The 22,143-nt window shown below is 36.6% G+C and overlaps 1 non-coding gene across 1 annotated transcript in view; it reads left to right on the top strand.

The window, feature by feature from the left end:
* The window catches only part of LOC103290701 (uncharacterized), a 608,248-nt gene that overhangs the window by 12,219 nt on the left and 573,886 nt on the right, over window positions 1–22,143 (top strand). Inside the window, exon 2 of the transcript XR_008555587.1 lies at window positions 2,835–2,923. This is a non-coding gene — a transcript (uncharacterized LOC103290701). The remainder of the gene's footprint in view (window positions 1–2,834; window positions 2,924–22,143) is intronic.

Genomic DNA, 22,143 nt, shown 5'->3' on the forward strand with positions numbered 1-22,143 from the left:
ATTCATTGAGTTTTAAACCAGGCTACACCAGGTTTAAGGTGGAATAGAGTCTATTTCTCTTATATAACTGTAACTTTTCCTTAATTTGTCACCATATTGAAAGAAAGGTTTATTTTTATGTGATAGGATAAATACATTTCTATCAGAGTTATAGGCTCAAATCATCAGCCCAAGTAAAGTCAGTTTTTATGAGTTTGGATTATATTTAGGATAGCCAGCATGAATTAATGGAAAAGGAATTATGGAAACTTCAAAATGAATTTTTATTTCAAATAATTTTAATGACATCAAATCAAGCATAAACTGATATGTATGGCATGTATACATATTAACTCACCCTTTTATATAAGGTATTGTAGACTTCAAAAGTTTTTAAGAGTTAATACTCATTGTTGATATATATATATATGCATATATATGAGTTGGATCATCTGAATGGAGTAAAAGAAGCAAGTGCTTATACCATCACTTTTGTGACTTTACTTTTCCTTATGACAGTATTTTTTAATTTTTTCAGACTTATTTTAGTGCATTAGGAAATATGGTGCAATAATCGTTTTGTATGTTTCAAATGGATACATCACTAAGAAAAATATACTGTGAATTTAGAAAGGAGATCAGTGTTCAGTTTATGCATGATACCTTTTCCCTTTAAGTTCATTGTCATTGGAACATTTTTGTTCTTGTTCTTTTGACATCTTATAGTACCTAGTCTTTTAAACAGCTATGTTGTTTGCACCTGACCCATAGAGAGATACCTTTGAAAACTAGTGCTCTCAGTAATTTTTCATGTTCTAGTGGAGGGTTGAGAACAAGGCAGTGCTATGTTCAGGGGTGATTTGAACTGAAAAACAGTATGGAAAATAATGAGCAGAAGTCCAGACCCTTCTGATTCAGATATTCTACATTATAGTCTCAACATTTGTTATAAAGTGAATTGCCAAAGTGTATAATAGCCAAAAATAAAGGGTGTTTTTTCCCTGTAATTTTCTTTTATGCGTACCTCTGCTTCTGTCTATTATTTGTGTAATGTTGAGTTTTATTTTGCAAAAAATGGGTGCATCCAGTGTAAAGTAATTGGATTCGGTTTGGGTTTGGTGTTTTATATGAAGTTTAACTCTTGACTCAAATTCTTTGACATTCATCACTCAGGAAAAGTAGCATTTAGAACTGCAGTTCCTTAAGGGCAGATTCCATTTTTTTATTATCTTTAAAGCCTTAGTGCTTAGCATAGTATCTGGCACACTGGAGGGATTCAGTGTTGATCAGGCTCTTTTGTAATTGTTAAAGGAAGACTACTTTGATCTTTGCTTAGCAGGTTTCCCATTCCCTCATTTTCTTTTGACTGGCTCAAATTTAGCATTGTTATCATTATTACCTATTATAGGCTTTCTCTGTACTTCCCTCAGTTCCAAACATTTTTACACATGCTTATGATCTTTTCTCTTTTTATTTAATGAAATTCTATCATCACAGAGGTTCCAATAAAAAATTGTATTTACCGTGATTCAGAAAAGAAATATATCAGATATCACCCATCAGCGGTAAAGCAAATCTACTACAATCAATTCAGGATATTGTGTTGAATAGAGTACACAGAATTACACTACCTAGTGATTCAAGGATGAAACCCAAATTTCATATCCTATATGATTCCTATCTGGATAATAGGACAAACAACCCATAGTATTTTTTACATTTAATAGATGGCAATTGAGATTTGAAACATTCTGTATGATCTTTCTAATTCTTAACAACAACAAAAATAAAGTTCATAAAATTTCATACAACTAAAAGAGTTTTTTGCTTATTTTAACTTACTATCTAAGTTGTTTAGAAGTCTAGTCTGGTGAAACATTTTAATATTGGGTGATATTATATCCTTAGCTCTTCTAGAAAGCGAAAAATGTAATTGGCTGTGAACAACGTGGAGGGTGATGTCATGTAAACCACGATGTAGAATGTATGTTTAATTCCTATATAGTGGCTGACATTCTTTTTCATAATTATAAGACTTGCTAGTTAGACATTGGGAAAGTTACGTGATTGGCTAAGGTCATAATTTGTCTTTTTACTAACTGAAGCTACAGTAAATTGATTTGAAGTTGTTTCCAAACAAAAGATAATTATGTGCTGAATAATTAAAACTGGGATTGCATTGAAGCTTCCTACAAGTGATTAATAGCGGTAGTATGTTTTGGGATCTGTATCTAAGCATAAAGAGAACATACCATTTTCATATATTCAGGGATATGTTTTCTGAGAAAAAGTATTGATTCTTGGGAATAATTACAATGAAGTCCCAGACACACTGCAGACTCATATACCTCCCTTTCTCAACATTTTTAAAATTAAGGATTCTGAAAACCAGATGACTTTTGTATGGCTACCTTCCCCTTCATTTTCAATTTCTGGCTGCTTTTCTGAATCAAATCGCTGCTGAGATCTGTGAACAATTGTCACGACACCCTGGGCAGGAAAACACTGCTTTGAAACTTTTTTCTACTTTTCAGTTGGGCAAGCAACTAGAGAACGCTACTAGAGTCAAAAGGTAAATATCAGAAAACAGGAGATATTGGGAAGAAGAGCTTGGGCTTCAGAGGTCTGTGAACCACCGTGGGAGAAGATTAGTAATCACCTATTTTAAGTTTCTTAAGTCTCCTCAGCTAGCTGAAAAGCCAAAGTAGCTAAATATGCTAGCTGAGTTTTCTCTGTTTCTGAGGATGCAAAGAAGTAACAAGAGAGGACAACAGAAATTCTCCTAATGCCTTGGCAGGGAACGGACTGACTGTCTACCTTTTCTTTTCACTAAGTGTGATACTTTTGCCATTTAGGATTACTCCAACTACCAGACCTGCGTTGTCAATGAGAAAATAACAGTCCATTGAAGGGGACCGAGTAGTGGAGGAGAGAGGAAGATCAGGTAGGAAAATCAGAGTAGACACTGCAACTAGTGCTACTGGCAAAATAAATGAAACCTGAGTTTGAAAAAAAGCATTTGGGGAAATTCAAATATAGAACAAAAAGAATTTTAGGTACTAAGAAAAATATATCAGCTAAACAACTCAGTGGAAAAATCAAAGGAGAACATCACTGTTGAAATATGAATCAGTGAACTGAAAGAACAAGTGCAATAAATATATCAAAGCACATAGAACAAAAACATGATGAAAATCTTGCATAAAAGGGATGAGTCTTGAAGGATGGATTAGAAGTCAAAACGAATAATAGGAGTTACAGAGGGAGAAATAAAAACAGGAGAGGTATAATTTAATAAGAGAAAATTTTTCTGAGATTCAGAAAGATCGGAGTCTGGATTGAAAGGGTTTGCTGATTTTTACATTTCAGGCCAAATAAACTTTTCTACAGATGATTTATAGTTTGAGATCAAATCAAACTCTAGGTCATACCTATGTCAAGGTTGACATGCAGCTTATATCCTTTGATAAAACTTAGGTGGTATATTTCAGTGTGTTCAGTGTTTATTTTCTTTGGTTGGTACCTTCTGTATCAGTTGTTAAATATTTCTAACTAGAAGCCTGGTGCACAAAATATATCTTTAGGTACGGTAATGATTTTAATAAGGTAACAATATAGAAATGAAAACATTTAATAATATTTAAGAATATAACTAGAAATCAGCATATAATATGATTTTAGACTAACCCCTTGAGTTCTGTGTCTCAGAATCTCAATCTTTAAAAGAGTATATTTTTCTCATTTATTTCACACAATTCTTTGTGAGGGTCAAGTGAAATAAGTGTCTAAGTGCTTTTAAAAACATAATACTTTGTGCAAAGAATGATGATAATGAAAATCTGAAGGCAATCATGTTTTACATTTAATGGTCATGTTTTTTTTATGTATATGTATATATTTCAAGTTACATGTTTGATATTAAGCCTCTTCACATTTTATAATAGAACATATTACTGATGAAGGTATCAAAGCTTCAAAAAGACAAAACGTGGAAGGTGTAAATACATTTAATTGCTCAAAATCCAAGATGAGTCTGTAGAAATGTATATTTTCCTGGTCATTGAGGGGAATTTCTTATTCAGGTATATCTCCTGATGACCCTTTGTTCTATAGAGATATTAATGTTTTATGTGAAGTCTGGGATTTTATCACATCTGGATAAAATGATAATGTTGAATTTTGTTTTGACTTACTAAATGGCCTTGGACAGCTAAGCACAGCTGTGAAATCTGTTGTTATATTTAATTAGAAATTCTCTTTGTAATTTGTAGCTGCAGTTAATAGTGATTGTAGCCTGAATACTTTAGTAAAATTTTTATTGTCCATTGGTAACCAGACACCCAATTTGCCATTGGGTAATTTGGGGTGGTGGTGCTAATACAGGGAAATACCTACTTTAGATTTATTGGTTAAAAACACTACAGAAGAGTTAAAACATTTACATTCTTTTATTATAATCTTCATATACTAAAGTCTATACTGTATTATTAAATACTTGCAACCTCGGCTTTGTCCAGAAGGTTGTCTGGAAGGATGTCCGGTTTAATTAGCATATTATGCTTTTATTATTATAGATTATTATAGATGCCTAGATTTTGATTTGGAGAATGGATGAATGTGTTTCTCTAAGTGTAAATCAATTATTATATCTGACTCTTCTCAAGGATACATCCTTATTCTCTCTATATCTATCTATTTATCTATCTATCTTTTCATTTAAAATTTTTCTTTCTCCAGTAATTTTGTTTTTACTTTCTCCATAAATATTATTGCAGCTTCATTAGTCTGATTTTCTTCAGCTTCTTTACTATTCCTCCAGTAAGGGAGACAATGTTATAAGAAAATTGAAAAGATAGATCTCAAAAAAGATAATTTCTCTGCATTTCTTTCAGTAGACATTACCCAAGGGTACCAGTAAAAACTACCTGAATTGATTATCTTTGATATTATATGTTTCACATAATGAAATCATTTGGTCAGGCATATTTGCACTTATTATTTGTATATTGATTATCTTTATTAAGTATTAAATTAACAGCAATATTGAAAGATATATCTTTTAAATATATCTCTTCACTCTTGCTTAGCAATACTAGTGTTACTAGAGCAGTAGAAGGACTTTTCAGAATATACTGTATGCATTCTTGGATGTATGTCATTGCAAGTCATCTTTTAATTCTGTTCTTTTTCTGCCTCCTTTCAAGAAAATTTCTCCTCTGCAATGATTGCTCTCCCAAATGGAAGTTGCAGTTTGATAGAGAACAGCAAGGGAATCTTCAAGTAATCTGTTTATTCTGATCCTCAAGAATCCTAAGTGATATTCCCTTAATTATTAATATTATCTAAGTCTCTTGTAACTCAGGAAAAGTTTCTTTCACTTCAAAGTAAACCTTGAATCCCAGAATCTTTCATCAATATCTTCAGCTTCACTTTGGAATGGGCTGAAACCAAATCATTATTTAACACTGTAGTAAACTTCCCAAAATAATGGCACCAGTTATCCCATTCAGTGGTCGGGCCAGTTTATTTAGTTTATCCTCCAAGTCTTGAGACATGGATGCTCAGCTGTTTTTTTTTTTAAACTAAGTTTTAACTTGATTGAATAAAAATGTTTACCTCTTCCATTTACTATCTTTTATTTCATTCTTCTTTCATTTGTTATTTTTCATAAAAAATCATGATTGTATATGTGACATAGCATCAGGTTTCAGGTCATATTTGATCTTTTATTTTCTCAGATGTCCAGAGCTTGTGTAGTGGCATATTTATCAGAGGATTGGCAAGTATCCTGCATAATGTGTCTGGTAGAGACAGTCTTTGACAATCTGCCTCCATTCTTAATCCTTTGTGTTTCTAGAATACTTGCTTCTTTTGTTTCCCATTCTCTGTGTCTACTTTGATTTTTAAAATAAAATATATAATCAGATAGTAAATATGTTTTATTAATAATTCATATTGAAACATATTAAATGATTAATCTGCTATTCTAGGTATTTGTTAAATTATGTGAAAGGCAAAATTAAGAAGAAAGAAGTTTCTGTGGGATGGAATGAAAATAGATGCCCACAAAAATATTAAAATAATGTGGCAAATAGTTGATTTATGAGACTCCAGTTATTTCTTACAGGTGAAGATATCTTAGGGGGATGTAGATTTGAGAATGTAGAGGAAAGAACTTTCACTGACCTGCAATAGGGAGAGGTGTATGATGACACAGCCCACAGAACTAGCTTGTGACGGATCATTGGAAAGGAACAAGAGTTGGAAATTTATGGAAAACCATGCATGTTTTTCATAGTAATTGGAGTTTTGAGGTAAATTACTAGGCCCTTTTTTTTTTTAATCCTCACCTGAGGATATTGTGTGTGTGTGTGTGTGTGTTTGTGTTTTATTGATTTTAGAGATGAGTGGGGGGGGGGGCAATAAAAACATCAGTGTGAGAGAGAAACATTGATTGGTTGCCTGTTGGTACATACCTGACTGGGGATCAAAACCAAAACCTAAGTATGGAGAACCCGCAACCTTTTGATGTATGGGTCACTGTTCGAAACAACTGAGCGACCTGACCAGGGCAACCCTGACTTTTTAGTTGATACATTTTTGCCTCAAGAGTGGATGTTTGATATTGGAAATTAGTATCCAGAAAAGGTAGAACTTCGAGTAGTTGAAAAGTGAGCTAGCTATGTGATTATAGGCTTATGGAAAGGTGATTGTCTAGGGCAGTGGTTCTCAACCTTTCCAATGGTCTTAGGCTCTACAAGCAGCGGTTCTCAACCTGTGGGTCGCGACCCACAGGTTGAGAACTGCTAGCAGGGTCGCATAAGACCATCAGAAAACACAGATACTTACATTACTATTCATAACAGTAGCAAAATTACAGTTATGAAGTAGCAACGAAAATAGTTTTATGGTTGGGGGTCACCACAACATGGGGAACTGTATTAAAGGGTCGTGGCATTAGGAAGGTTGAGAACCACTGCAGTAGAGCATCTTTTCATATTCTTATTTGCCATCTATACACTGAGTAGCCAGATTATTATGATCTCTGAATGCATAATAATCTGGCCACTCAGTATATACATATATATTAGAGGCCCGGTGCATGAATTCGTGCATGGGTGGGGTCCGGTCAGACTAGCCAGGGGGAGGGGACATGGGCGGTTGGCCTGCCTGCCTGCTGGTTGAACTCCTGGTCGAGGGGACAATTGCATATTAGCCTTTTATTATATAGGATATACACTGAGTGGCCAGATTATTATGCGTTCATAGATCATAATAATCTGGCCACTCTGTATATTTTCTTTGGTGAGGTGTCTGTTAAGGTCTTTGGCTTTTTTTTTTTTTTTTTTTTAATCAGGTTATTATTGAGTTTTAAGAGTTCTTTGTATATTTTGGATAACAATCAGATGTATCTTTTACAAATATTTTCTCTTGATATTGTCTTTTACAAGTCAGAATTTTAATTTTAATGAATAAACTTATTGGCTTATTGTAGCAACTTGAGGACCTTCTAGAAGTTTTAATTCTCAGACTTGTCTACACTGAATCTCTAGTAACTGGTCAATGGCAGTTCAGGTTTTCCTACCCCAACACTGGTTCTGGTTCCCCTTTAAAATTTCCACTAGTGAGTCTCTGTTCCTGGAAGGTGTGACTCCTGTATTTGCCTGTCTCTTTCCCATCTTGGTGGCAATGGTTTGCCCTATTTTCTGCCCTCTAATGGATCCAAGAAAATCTAGTTGATTTTTTGAGTCTGCTCAGCTTTTTACTTGTTGTTAGGACTTCCAAGTTCCTTACATATGGAACCAGAAATAAGAAGTTCTACTATTGAATTTTATTATTTAAGTGCCATATGAGAAATCTAATCCTTATTCATAACCGTAAATAAGTAATTCACAATTTAGTGCTCATGTTCTCTCACTGGTTTTTTCTCTCCTCCTTTCTTCCTCTTTTAGAATGAAATTAAAATATTTGAGAACTTTTATTTTCAATGGAACTATTAAATAAGAAGTTGACACATAGGTAAAGTAGAATTAAACACAAAAAACATAAGGTGAGATTTATTAAGTACTTACTGGTTGCCTGGCATGGAGCTTAATTGGTTCATACTCTTGAATTAGTCTGTTGGATTTATTTATTTATTTTTTAATTTTATTTTTTAAATTTATGTTTATTGTTGAGAATATTATAGGTGTCTGCCTTTTTTCCTCCATTGTCACCCTCCAGCCAGTTCTCACCCCACTCCAGGTTTTCAACTCACTATTGTCTGTGTTAGTCTGTTGGATTTAAATCCTGATTATGGCCTGTAGCTGTAGGGCCTTGGGCCTAACTTTTCTCAACTGTAAAAAGGTATAATACGAGTACTTAATAGAATTTTGTGATGATTAAATGAGAAACTGTATAAAATTTCTATCATACTGTCCACCATATGGTCAAATGCTTGACAAATGCTACTTATTATCAGGACTTGAGTGATCACATTTAGTTATTACACAAGCTCTGGTCTATAGGTACTTTGATTTCCCCCATTTTAAAGATACAGAAAAAAAGCTTTTAATGATATTAAGGGCTTTTTCTAAAGCAGCTGGGTCAAGATTTGACTGAATCTAGAAACTACACACTCCTTTAACTTTTATGCTCTATTTATTCCTAATTAGTAAGGAACATTTAAGTTAAGAGCTCAAAGAAATATTTATTTTTTAAAAATGAAATGAATTTTTTTTCCTAAATTATATTTTTATTGATTTCAGAGAGGAAGGGAGGAGAGAGAGATAGATACATCAGTGATGAGAGGGAATCATTGATTGTTTGCCTCCTGGAGGTCCCCTACTAGGGATCGAGCCTGCAACCCCAGCATGTGCCCTGACTAGGAATCCAACTGTGACCTCCTGGATCATAGGTTGAAGCTCAACTACTGTGCCACACTGGCCGGGCCAAAGAAATATTTAACAGTGGTCTTAAGATTCTTGTGCTCATGCAAGTGAGAAATCAGTTTTCTCTCAGAGTTGGTTACATGAAATGGGAATATTATTTTAATGGACCATTCAGTATTTTAGATATACCTATTTTGCCAATATTAGTTTGTTTTATTTTTTGATGATTAAGTAATTATTTTATTAAGGTATTTTTGTAATTATAAAGATAATATATACATTATATTGAAAATACAGAAAAGTACACCAAAGTAATGTGTATTTTTCTAGTACTTAGAGACAGCTGTTTTTTAAAAAGATTATGTACACTTTTTTTATTCTAAAAAAGTTTCCCCAGGTTTTTTTTTTTTTTGTATTTTGCAAGCATTCCTTCTTCTTTTTCTTTATTGATTAAGGTATTACATATGTGTCCTCATCCCCCCATTAACTAACTCCCCAACCTCCTCCACTCATGCCCTCACCCCCCTGTTGTCTGTGTCTTTTGGTTAGGCTTATATGCATGCATACAAGTCCTTTGGTTGATCTCTCCCCCTTACCTCAGACTGTCTGAGGTTTGACAGTCTGATCGAAGCTTCTCTGTCTCTGCATCTGTTTTTGTTAATCAGTTTATGTTATTCATTATATTCCATAAATGAGTGAGATCATGTGATATTTATCTTTCGATGACTGGCTTATTTCACTTAGCATAATGCTCTCCAGTTCCATCCATGCTATTGCAAATGGTAAGAATCCCTTCTTTTTTAGCGCAGCATAGTATCCCATTGTGTAGATATACCACAGTTTTTTAATCCACTCATCTGCTGATGGGCACTTAGGCTGTTTCCAAATCTTAGCTATGGTGAATTGTGCTGCTATGAACATAGGGGTGCATATATCCTTTCCGATTGGTGTTTCTAGTTTCTTGGGATATATTCCTAGAAGTGGGATTGCAGGGTCAAATTGGAGTTCCATTTTTAGTTTTTTGAGGAAACTCCAGACTGTTCTCCACAGTGGCTACACCAGTCGGCATTCCCACCAGCAGTGCAAAAGGGTTCCTTTTTTCTCCGCATCCTCGCCAGCACTTGTTGTTTGTTGATTTCTTTTTTTTTTTTTTTTTATTTCTTGATGACAGCCATTCTGACAGGTGTGAGATGATACCGCATTGTCATTTTGTTTTGCATCTCTCGGATAATTAGTGACTGTGAGCATGTTTTCCTATGTCTCTTGGCCTTCCTTCTGTCTTCTTTCGAAAAGTATCTATTTGGCCCGTTGTCCATTTTTTGATTGGATTGTTTATCTTCCTTTTGTTAAGTTGTATGAGTTCCCTGTAAATGTTGGAGATTAAACTCTTATCAGTGATAATATTGGCAAATATGTTCTCCCATGGAGTGGGCTTTCTTGTTGTTTTGTTGATGGTTTCCTTTGCTGTGCAAAATCTTTTTATTTTGATGTAGTCCCATTTGTTTATTTTTTCTTTAGTTTCCATTGCCTTAGGAGCAGTATCAGTAAAGAAATTGCTTTGGCATATGTCTGAGATTTCGCTGCCTGTGGGTTCCTTTAGTATTTTTATAGTTTCCCATCTTATGTTTAAGTCCTTTATCCATTTTGAGTTTATTTTTGTATAGGGTGTAAGTTGGTGGTCTAGTTTCATTTTTTTGCATGTATCTGTCCAATTTTCCCAACACCATTTATTGAAGAGACTGTCTTGACTCCATTGTATGCTCTTGCCTCTTTTGTCAAATATTAATTGGGCATAGTGGTTTGGCTCGATTTCTGGGTTCTCTATTCTATTCCATTGGTCTATATGTCTGTTCTTGTGCCAGTACCAGGATGTTTTGAGAACAGCGGCTTTATAATACAGCTTGATATCTGGTATTGAGATCCCACCGACTTTCTTCTTCTTTCTCAAGATTGCTGCAGCTATTCGGGGTCTTTTTTTATTCCAGATGAATTTTTGGAGAGTTCTTTCTAGGTCTGTGAAATATGCCATTGGTATTTTAATGGGGGTTGCATTGAATCTATAGATGGCTTTGGGTAGTTTTGATGATGTTGATTCTACCAATCCATGAACACGGTATGTTCTTCCATCTGTTTATGTCTTCCTCTATCTCTTTTTTCAGTGTCATGTAGTTTTCTGCGTATAGGTCTTTTACCTCCTTAATTAAGTTTATTCCTAGGTATCTTAATTTTTTTGGTGCGATGGTAAATGGGATTGCTTTTTTCAGTCTCTCTTTCTGTAAGTTCACTATTGTTGTAAAGAAATGCCATAGATTTCTTGGCATTAATTTTGTATCCTGCTATATTGCCGAATTCATTTATTAAGTCTAATAGTATTTTGATGGAGTCTTTAGGGTTTTCTATGTACAGTATCATGGCATCTGCAAATAAGGACAGTTTTACTTCTTCTTTTCAATTTGGATGCCTTTTATTTCTTCTTTTTGTCTGATTACAATGGTTAGTTCTTCCAGTACTATGTTGAACAGGAGTGGTGAGAGTGGGCATCTCTGTCTTGTTCCTGTTCTTAGGGGAAATGGTTTTAGTTTTTGTCCATTAAGTAAGATGTTTGCTGTGGGTTTGTCATATGTGGCTTTTATTATGTTGAGGTCTGATCCTTCTATTCCTACCTTGCTGAGAGTTTTTATCGAGGAAGGGTGTTGGATTTTGTCAAATGCTTTTTCTGCGTCAATTGATATGACTGTGTGATTTTTATCTCTCAATTTGTTTATGTGATGTATCACGTTTATTGATTTGAGGATATTGTACCATCCTTGCATCCCTGGGAGAAATCCTACTTGATAATGGTGTATGATCTTTCTGATGTATTGCTGGATCTGATTTGCTAGAATTTTGTTGAGGATTTTAGCATCTATGTTCATGAGGGATATTGGCCTATAATTCCCTTTCATTATGTTGTCTTTATCTGGTTTTGGTATATGGTAATGCTGGCTTCATTGAATGAGCTTGGAAGTGTTCCTTCCTCTTGAATTTTTTGGAATAGTCTGAGAAGCACTAGGGTTTAGTTCTTGTTTGAATGTTTGGTACAACTCCCTGTGAAGCCATCTGGCCCCGGGCTTTTGTTTGCTGGGAGCTTTTTCATGACTACTTCAATTTCTTCCATAGTTATCGGCCTATTGAGATTTTTAGAAACTTCCTGTTTGAGTTTTGGAAGGTTGTATTTTTCTAGGAATATGTCCATTTCCTCCAGGTTGTCTAGTTTGTTGGAGTAGAGTTGTTCATAGTATTTTTAACAATCCTTTGTATTTTTGTGGAGTATGTTGTCATTTTGCCTCTTTCATTTCTGATTTTGTTTATTTGGGTCCTCTCTCTTTGCTTCATGGTGAGACTGGCTAGAGGTTCATCAATCTTGTTTATCCTTTCAAAGAACCAGCTCTTGGTTTCATTGATCATTTGTATTGTTTTTTTGGTCTCTATGTCATTTATTTCTGCTCTGATCTTTATTATCTCCTTTCTTCTGCTCACCCTGGACTTTTCTTGTTGCTCTCTAATTCTTTGAGTGTAGAGTTAGATGATTTACTACCTTTTTTTTTTTTTTTGAGATAGGCCTGTAGAGCTATAAACTTCACTCTCAGGACTGCTTTCATTGTGTCCCATAGATTTTGGATTGTTGTGTTTTATTGTCATTAGTTTCCAGGATGTTTTAGTTTCTTTGATCTCATTGGTAACCCAATCATTATTTAATTGCATGCTATTTAGCTTCCAAGTGTTTGAGTTTTTTGGATTGTTTTTATTGTAGTTTATTTCTAATATTATGCCATTGTGGTCTGAGAAGATGCTTGGTATGATTTCAATCTTCTTGAATTTGGGGAGACTTTGCTTGTGACCTAATATATGGTCTATGTTTGAAAATGTCCCATGTGCACTTGAGAAGAACGTATATTCTGTGGCTTTGGGGTGAAATCTTCTGAAGATGTCAGTTAAGTCCATCTGATCTAGTGAGTCATTTAGGATTGCTATTTCTTTGCTGATTTTTTTCTAGAGGATTTATCCAGTGATGTCAGTGGTGTATTACAGTCCCCTACTATGATTGTATTGTTGTCGATCTTTCCCTTGATATGTCCCAGGAGTTTTGTTATGTATTTGGGTGCTCTTGCATTGGGTGCATATATGTTTATCAGGGTTATATCCTCTTCTTGTATCAAGCCCTTTGGTATTATGAAATGGCCTTCTGTATCTCTTGTTATGGCCTTCACTTTGCGGTCTGTTTTGTCAGATATAAGTATTGCTACCCCAGCTTTTTTTTTCATTTCCATTTGGCTGAAAGATATTTTTCCATCCCTTCACTTTCAGTGTATGTGAGTCCCTTGTTCTGAGGTCGGTCTCTTATAGACAGCATATATATGGGTAGTGTTTTTTTATCCATTCAGTCACTCAATGTCTTTTGATTGGAGCATTTAGTCCATTTATGTTTAAAGTTATTATTGAAAGGTAGTTGTTTGTAGTCATTTCTATTTTTGTGCCTGTGTTCCTTCTTACCTTTTTACTTCTCCTTTTTATAGCATTCCCTTTAGCATTTCTTGCATTGCTGGCTTGGTAGTGATAAACTCCCTTAGCCTTTTTTTGTCTGCGAAGCTCCTGATTTCCCTTTCAATTTTGATTGATAGTCTTGCTGGATAGAGTATTCTTGTATTTGAGTCCTTTGCTTTTCAACACATTGTATACCTCCTTCCATTCCCTTCTAGCTTGATGTATTTCTGTTGAGAAATCATTTGATAATCTGATTGGGGATCCTTTGTAGGTAACTCTGTCTTTCTCTTGCAGCCTTTAAGATTCTCTCTTTGTCATTAACATTTGCCATTGAAATTATGACGTGTCTTGGTGTAGGTCTTTTGGGATTGATCTTGCTTGGGACTCTCTGTACTTGTGTTACTTTTTCTTCCCCATATCTGGGAAGTTTTCTGTCATTATTTCTTCAAATAGATTTTATAATCCTTGCTGCTCTTCTTGTCCTTCTGGCTGCCCTATTATATGTATGTTACTTCATTTTGTGTTGTACCATCACTCCCTTAGGCTCTCCTCCTGCTTTTAATTTTTTTCTCCAGTTGCTGTTCAGATTGAGCTTGTTTCTCTACCTTATCTTATAACTCACTAATTCGGTCCTCTGCTTCTTCTAGTCTACTGTTGAAACCTTCCATGGTGTTTTTGATTGTAGCTATATCACTTTTCATTTCTTCCTGATTCTTGCATAGGTTGTTGATTTTCTCATTCATCCAGTGTATGAATTGTACAACCATTACTCTGAATTCTTTTTCTGTCATGTTGCATGCTTCAATTTCACTAATTTCCTTTCTTGCTGACTCCTCATTTTCTTTCCTCTGGGGTTTGTGTTGTCTCCCTATTCTGACTATCACCAGAAGGTTCAAAGGTCAAGTTGCGTGGGCTGAGGTTGTGTGCAGTGGGAGCTTCGCTCCACCCGAGTGTCACTGAAGTGCTCTGACACTAAGATGTGTGGCTGCCGTGGTTTGGTGGGAACCAGGCTTACCCAGAATCAGCGCTCAGTGTGGCCTTGTGTGCGCACTTAGAATCAGGGACCCTGCCTGCACCATGCTGAAACAGAGACCCCGCTGGCATGTGCTAAAGATCAGAGCCCCCTAGCTCATGCCAGGAGTCATACTTCCCCTGTGCCTGCACCAAGAATCGAGTATCAGAGTCTCTGTTGCTTTGGGTGGCCTCTTGCTGAGAATCAGGGTCCCTGTGTACGCATACACCAAGAATTGGAGTCACTGGCTCTTAGTGTGAATGCACTGAGAGTCAGGGATCCCATGCGTACACGATAAGAAACAGAGTCAAGTCACTGGTGCTCAGTGCTGCCTCCCGCCTGGAGAATCAGGGTCCTGGTCAGCTTGGGGGATTGGATTGCACAGTAGCACTGTGTCGGCAGGACATCCGCTCCTGCACTGTGGAAAACAGATTTCCCTATGCGTTAGCCCAGAATCAAAGTCAGGTGGCACTGCCGCCCTGTGTGGGCTTCAGGTTTGGTCACCAGATTGCGTTGTGGGGAACAGGTTCCCAGTGTCCGCATGCTCCCAGGCTCAAATTCCTGTACTAGAGCTGCAGCCAGTGTGAGGAGTGGGTCTATCACTCACAGAAATCTGCGGCCGGGATGTCTGGATTCTTGGTGTCTGTGGGTCTGCTGCTGTGGTCGCAGGTCTCCGTCCCCAGTGGCAATCCGGGATTGCTGGCTCCTAACTGCTCACATGCCTGCCTGCCTGATCACCCTCAACTGCACCCCGCCCCCCCCCCCCGGCCTGGTCGCCCCTAACTGCCACCCCGCCGGCCTGGTTGACCCTTACTACACCCCCTGCCAGCCTGGTCACCCCCTATTGCCCCCCTCTGCTGGCCTGGTCACCCCTAATTGCCCCCCCCCCCCCCCCCCGCCGGCTGATTGCCCCTAACTTCTCCCCCCGCTGGCCTGGTCGCCGCATGTAGCCGCTGTTCAGTCATTTGGTCATCCCTCTCTAACCCCCCTGCTGGCCTGGTCGCCCCACGCAGCCTGCTGTTCAGCTGTTTGGTCGTCCATCACTAACCCCCCTGTTGGCCTTGTTGTCCCACTCAGCCTGCTGTTTGGTCATTACTGTTACTGTGTTGGCATCCCAGACAATTTGCATATTCCTCTATTATTAGTATAGATGATTGACAAATAAAACTTATATATTTATGTTTTACAACGTGATATTTTAAAGAGGTAACTACATGATTTCATGTACATACATATTGTGAAATGATTACTACAATTAATTAACACATCTATATGACCTCACATAGTTACCTTTTTTTTCCTTTGTAGGTGAGAACTTACCATAAAATCTATTCTTAGCATATTACAGGTATATAACAGTATTATTAAGTATAATCACCTCACTACATATTAAATCCCCAGAATTTACTCATTTTATAATATCATTACGAAAGAAATAAATTGTTTACTGAGGAAGTTTACTGGATCACTGAAGAATATAAAACTACACTCTAAATTTTATTTGAAAGTTATTCCCTACCTTGAAGAACCGTACTAGATATTATAAGTTTTCATATGGGCATATCTTCCTTAACTCAGTGTTCTTTCATAAATACTATTTTCTAGGAAAGTGTTACAAAAACTTTTGACTGTACCAGCTAAATCTCAGGTCCTAGAACCACAAATGATAATATGTGAATATTTCTGTCCTAACTTCACTTTAGGGCTAAGGTAAATAGTTTAATAATACTCATTATCATATATATCATTATCATTTAATAATACTTAGTATGAAACATTCTTCTTATTTAGTTCTGGATAAAACTATTTTTTAGTATTTGGGAAACCAGGTTTGATGGAATGGTAAGTGAAAGTTTAATTTTATAAGTTTCTACTTGTAAAATCTTACAAAAATTATTTAATTTCACTGAAGCTTAATTAATTACTGTGAAAAAATAGAATAATGTCAAATTACTATATTTGTAGTAAGGATTAAATTTAGTAGTAGATATGAAAAAATTTTGTAAGCTGTTATATGAAAGACAATTATAAATTGTTGATGAAGTCATCCATAAATTGAGAATCTCTGGTTTATGAAGAAAAGGAAGAAATGGATTATCATTTAACGGATTTTTGCTATGGCTCAAACAAGACTTTATATCTATTTTCATTTAATACCTTTATCCCATTTTTCCTAATGAGAAAACTGAAATTCAAGAAAAATGAGTAACTTGTTTCATTAAGTTCACAGCTCGTGAATGTGGAAGCTTGATTCATATCTGGGTTGGTTTGACTTTAAAGCCCATATTCTTTCTATCAAAACATTCTGCTTCTCATCCACCTAGAGAAGGAGTGTACCGTGCATGAATAATTGAGATTAAGATGAAAAGCTAATCTTTCAGGTTCTCATTAAGATACAGTGATGCCTTACATGCATTATTCCTCCTTTTACTGTCTCTAAATATTTCAAAATGATTTGCTTATTTACCTTTTTAACAACAGTATGAGTTGGTTAGAAAACTGTGAGATTTCTGATGTGATTAAGTAACTACATATTGTATATCAAAAATGACCTCAGGTCATTTAGCTGAAAAAAGAGTCATGAAGAACATTTATGGTTTGTAATGCAGTTTACAAATCAATAAAATACTTCATAAAAAATTCAAAATTGTTAATTTTAGTTAAGCAAATGGTATATATCATAATAGATTTCAACTAATTTTTTTGTAATAGTAGTAGGCAATCATGATTTCAAATTCATTGATTAGAATTGCCTACCTTATGCAGAAAATATCCCCACAGAAACCAACATTTAAACATTTCTTATCTTTGGGGAGGGTCTGGAAAAAGGCAAATTCCACATAGTTTGAGTATGTTACACAGAGAAGTTAAGAAACTAAATTACATTCAGTTTATTTCTAAGTCAGCTTTTCATAGTGCAGCTTATTTTGTTGGAAGTGCATTCTCTTTTATAGAACACTAGAGGCCCAGTGCATGATTGAATCATGCACGTGTAGGGTCCCCTACACGCTTTCCCTTTCGATCATGGGGAGCTGGGTGCCTGTCTGCTGGTGCACCAGGCGCCGGAGGCTTCTGAAAGGCCTGGTGCCTGAGCAGAAAGGCATCCAGCTCCCACGCTTTCCTTTCGATCGCTGGTGCACCAGGCCTTTCAGAAGCCTCTGGCGTGGCGGAGGCTTCTGAAAGGCCTGCTGCCTGAGTAGACAGGTACCCAGCTCCCATGCTTTTGGTTTTGATCGCGGGGAGCTGGGTCCCTGTCCACTGGTGCACCAGGCCTTTCAGAAGCCTCCGGCGTGGCGGAGGCTTCTGAAAGGCCTGCTGCCTGAGCGGACAGCCACCCAGCTCCCACACTTTTGCTTTTGATTGCAGGGGAGCTGAGTGCCTGTCTGCTCAGGTACTCAGCTCCCCCGCTTTTGATGGTCCGCGTGGCGGGAAGTCAGCTCGCTGCCCCAGAGGCCCCTTCTGTGCCGCAGCACAGCCATGGCGCAGACGCTGAGCTCGTGCTGCTGCTGGCGATGCAGCTCAGCGTCCCGCCGGCCCAATCAGCTACCCCGGCCACCTTGAGTCCCGCCCCCCCGCGCCTCCTGGCCAATCATGGGCATAGCGAAGGTATGGTCAATTTGCATATTTGTCTATTATTAGGTAGGATTAGGCATATCTATACTCACATATAAATATGAAACATTTAAAAATCCAAACAAAAATTATTTTTTGATTATCCATACCTTATTTTCCATCTGTTAGTACAAATAATCAAGCTTATTGTATTTTCAAAAGCTCTGGAGAGTGTTATGCTTCCTGCAAAGGTATACTAGAATATGTATAAAAACAGTAGTATGTTTTGCAATGCTTGTGCAATTAATTGATTATTCCTGCTGATAATGGAGTTGCCAGAAGTTATGGTGGCATCCTATGTACATTCATTAAAAAACATTTATTTAATTATTCAGCACTTAATACATTTAAAGCATTGTACTTTGCACTCTATTAAGATACAGGGATGGCTACAATATGACTTTCCCTCCAGGAACCTTGAAGTTTCTTGGAAGAGATAGGCATGTAAACAACCAACTGTATTTGCCCTAATAAATGTTCCTGTTTTTGTACAATTACTCTTTCTCTTTCCTGGGAATGAAACTAATTTTTATTGAGTATTCATTATTTGTAGACATTATACTCCAAAAATTAATACATTTACTATGCTTTGAATAGTACCTTACAATTTGAAAGCACTCAACAAATATTATCTGTTATTATTATCAATTTAATATAATCATCAAAACAACTTTATGAGATAGCTATTCTTATTCTCATTTTATAGATGAGGTATACGAGACTTGGATAAATAACTTGCTTAAGGATACATTGTTAATAAGTATCATTCAGATCTGAGTCCATGGCCCATGCTGCAGAACAGTGGTCTCAAAAGTAGTGCACATGCACTCTAGGAAATATACAAGATGATGTATAAGGGCTTGAGAAGATATCAAATCTTTTGTATATATATTTTTTATTTTGAAGAAATTTTTGGTGACTAATTTAATATGTAGATTGTTGCTGGAAATGTCAAAGTATTATTTACACGCAATGTAAGTTATACAAAGCAACTTTGTTTTAAAATTGATTTCAGAGAAGAATGGAGAGGGAGAGAGAGATAGAAACATCAATGATGAGAGAGAATCATTGATCGACTGCTTCCTGCTTGCTCTCTACTGTGGATCTAAACCTGGGACCCTTCAATTCATAGGCTGATGCTCTATCCACTGAGGCAAACCTGCTAGAGCTATACAAAGTATCTTGAGGCGAGAGTGGGAGTTGGTTTCTTTTAAGATTTGGAGGTAATTAATTTTATCTGTGCCTTGTTATAAGAAGTCACAGAATACATTATCTGCTTTTAACTAAACCAACACTTAGAAAACAGACAACTAAAAAAATAGAAAACAGACTACTAAAAAAATAGAAAATAAAGATAATACTAATCCATGTACATTTGAACAAGAATATATCTCTCTAATACATATTATGAACACTTTGTCAGCTACATTACAAAGTAAAAGCAATGCTGATTTAATCATATTTGACAATAAATGAACCAAAAATAATGATCAAGAAGTCTATTTGAAATATGGATTTATATTCATTCTCATTAAGGATGAACCTCGTCCTTAGTGTATGGTGTACCTTGAAGTATAGAAAATGAGATGGTGGAAGGCCATCTCATTGGTAAGACATTAAAACTTAAATATCCAGATCATGAAGCAAGCAATGTTTAATGTCACATGATTCTCAGTCCAGACTTTACAAAGTCATTAAGTTAATGTTTAAAATTAATTTGGGGATTTTTCTTAACTGAATAGGAAAAGACAAACACATGTATCATTAGAAACACTGTGCTTCCCTCAATAGCAAAAATGGTTGAAGTAATGCATGAAAAATAATATAGTAACAAACTAGCACATTTATTTGTCAGCAATTGCTACTAGAAGATTGTAGAAAACAGTCCTGAATATTTAAAGAAATAATTAGTTGAACATATTATACAGTTTGAAACTATATAGTTAAAGTACCAATATTTGTAATATTTCAGCCAATGGTATTTGTTAAGTTTAATTTAAGTAATGTTAACCTTTTGCACTCGGATGTCGAGTGTGACTCAACACGGTTAGCATCGGTAGCAGCTCGTATGTTGAATTGTATTGAATGTATCAATAATTTGAAATATAAAAAAATCCAAATAAATAAGTTTGTATGAAAAGAAACTCCAGTTTTTTATTCTACTGCCGCGCTTTGTAAAATCTGGGGTATTTAAAAATTAAATCCCGAGTAGAATAAAGGAATTGAGAAAAAAGCAAGCGAGTGCAAAGGGTTAAGAACTATATTTTTACAAACCATTAAAAGAATTACTGAAGAAGGTACCCAGCTAAGCATCAAAATTCTAAGTAAAACAATGCATTTCTACAAAAAATATCCTATATAATAAAACCCTAATATGCAAATCGACAGAACTGGGGAATGACCAGTTGCTGTAATGTACACTGACCACCAGGGGGCAGACGCTCAACACATGAGCTGCCCCCGAGTGGCTCCCCCAGGGAAAGCACTGCTCAGCCAGAAGCCGGGCTCATGGCTGGTGAGCACAGCATCAGTGACTGGAGCCTCTCCCGCCTCCGCTGTAGGCCGGTGGTAAGGAGCAAGGGGTCCTGGACTGCGAGAGCCCTGGAATGTGAGAGGGACGTCTGACTGCCGGTTTAGGCCCGATCCCCGGTGGGAGTGGGCCTAAGCCGGCAGGCAGACATCCCCCGAGGGGTCCTGGACTGCAAGAGGACACAGGCTGGGCTGAGGAACCCCCCCGAGTGCACATGTTTCATGCACTGGGCCTCTAGTGTTAACATAGTTTTGGAGTGTTGGAGTGATTGGTTTGGTAGGAGCTGATTTTACAGATGAAATTCACTCACTAATTCTATATAATAAAAGCCTAACATGCTAAGTGTCCAGTCGTCCATTCAACCAAAGTGTAATATGCTAATGATATGCTAAGGCCGCTCAACCGCTCGCTATGACACGCACTGACCACCTGGGGCAGTCAATCAGCCGGTTGACCAGTTGCTATGACATACACTGACTACCAGGGGGCAGACGCTCTGACGGTAGGTTATATTGCTGCTGGGGTCTGGCTGATCGGGATTGAGTGAGACGGGCTGGACATGCCCTGGAGCCCTCCCGCGGCCCCTCCCGGCTGGCCAACCTCCCACGTCCCTCCCCAGCCCTGATCATGCACTGGAGGGGTCCCTTGGCCTGGCCTACACCCTGTCACAATATGGGACCCCTCAGGGGATGTCGGAGAGCCAGTTTTGGCCCAATCCCGCAGGCCAAATTTGTGCACTGGGCCTCTAGTCATGTATAAGCAAGCTATTTTAACAAATCAGTTGAAGTTAAAAGTATACACAAGTGCTGTAGAATGTCATTGATATGATTAATTTGTTGTGTTTTTCAAATAAAAGCTTTTAAATGGTATAAAATAATAAAAATTGGAAGAACAGTACTTTGTAATAAGATGGATAGTGGCCATGAATATTGTTTGCATTATACAGGCAGTCCTAGGGTTACGTTGGAGATGTGTTCCACGGTGCGACGTAACTTAATTTTCGCTGTAAGTCAGAACCCACCTACATAAGCACCTACGTCACTCACATGGAGCACATACACAGCAGTAATGAAGTGAAACAGTAAAAAAAATTTAAAATAAAGATAACAATTCCTGACTTTTACTGTGGTAAATAAACAATAAAAAACATAAAGCACATATGTACATATGTCGAAATGATGGAACTTTTTTTTTTTTTTATAAATTCTGTAAATGGGAGATGGTGATGTAACCATGAAACGACGTAAAGTCGAGTCCGACGTAAATTGAGGACTGCCTGTATCAGGTTCACTGGTTAGTCAGTGGCAGATTATTGAGAAGCAATATCAAATTTATGCAGTCATGCATTTTCTTTTACACACTGACAAAGAATTCTGTTTTACTGCCCTCCTCAGTGATGACAGGTGGCTGACATTACTATACCCTATAACATTTATGCATTTTCAAAAAAATGAACACTTTATCTCTATTTTTAAAAGTAATGATACCTATAATGAATGAGAGGTAACTACTTTTTAAAAACCCCATGTTATGAATGTTTGTAATTATTTTCTTTTTTATGTTATTCTTTCCTTTTTATGGATTTATTTTGATGACATTGTTTAACAAAATTATAC

Source organism: Eptesicus fuscus, chromosome 3 (genome assembly GCF_027574615.1).
Source record: "Eptesicus fuscus isolate TK198812 chromosome 3, DD_ASM_mEF_20220401, whole genome shotgun sequence".
Taxonomy (NCBI): domain Eukaryota; kingdom Metazoa; phylum Chordata; class Mammalia; order Chiroptera; family Vespertilionidae; genus Eptesicus; species Eptesicus fuscus.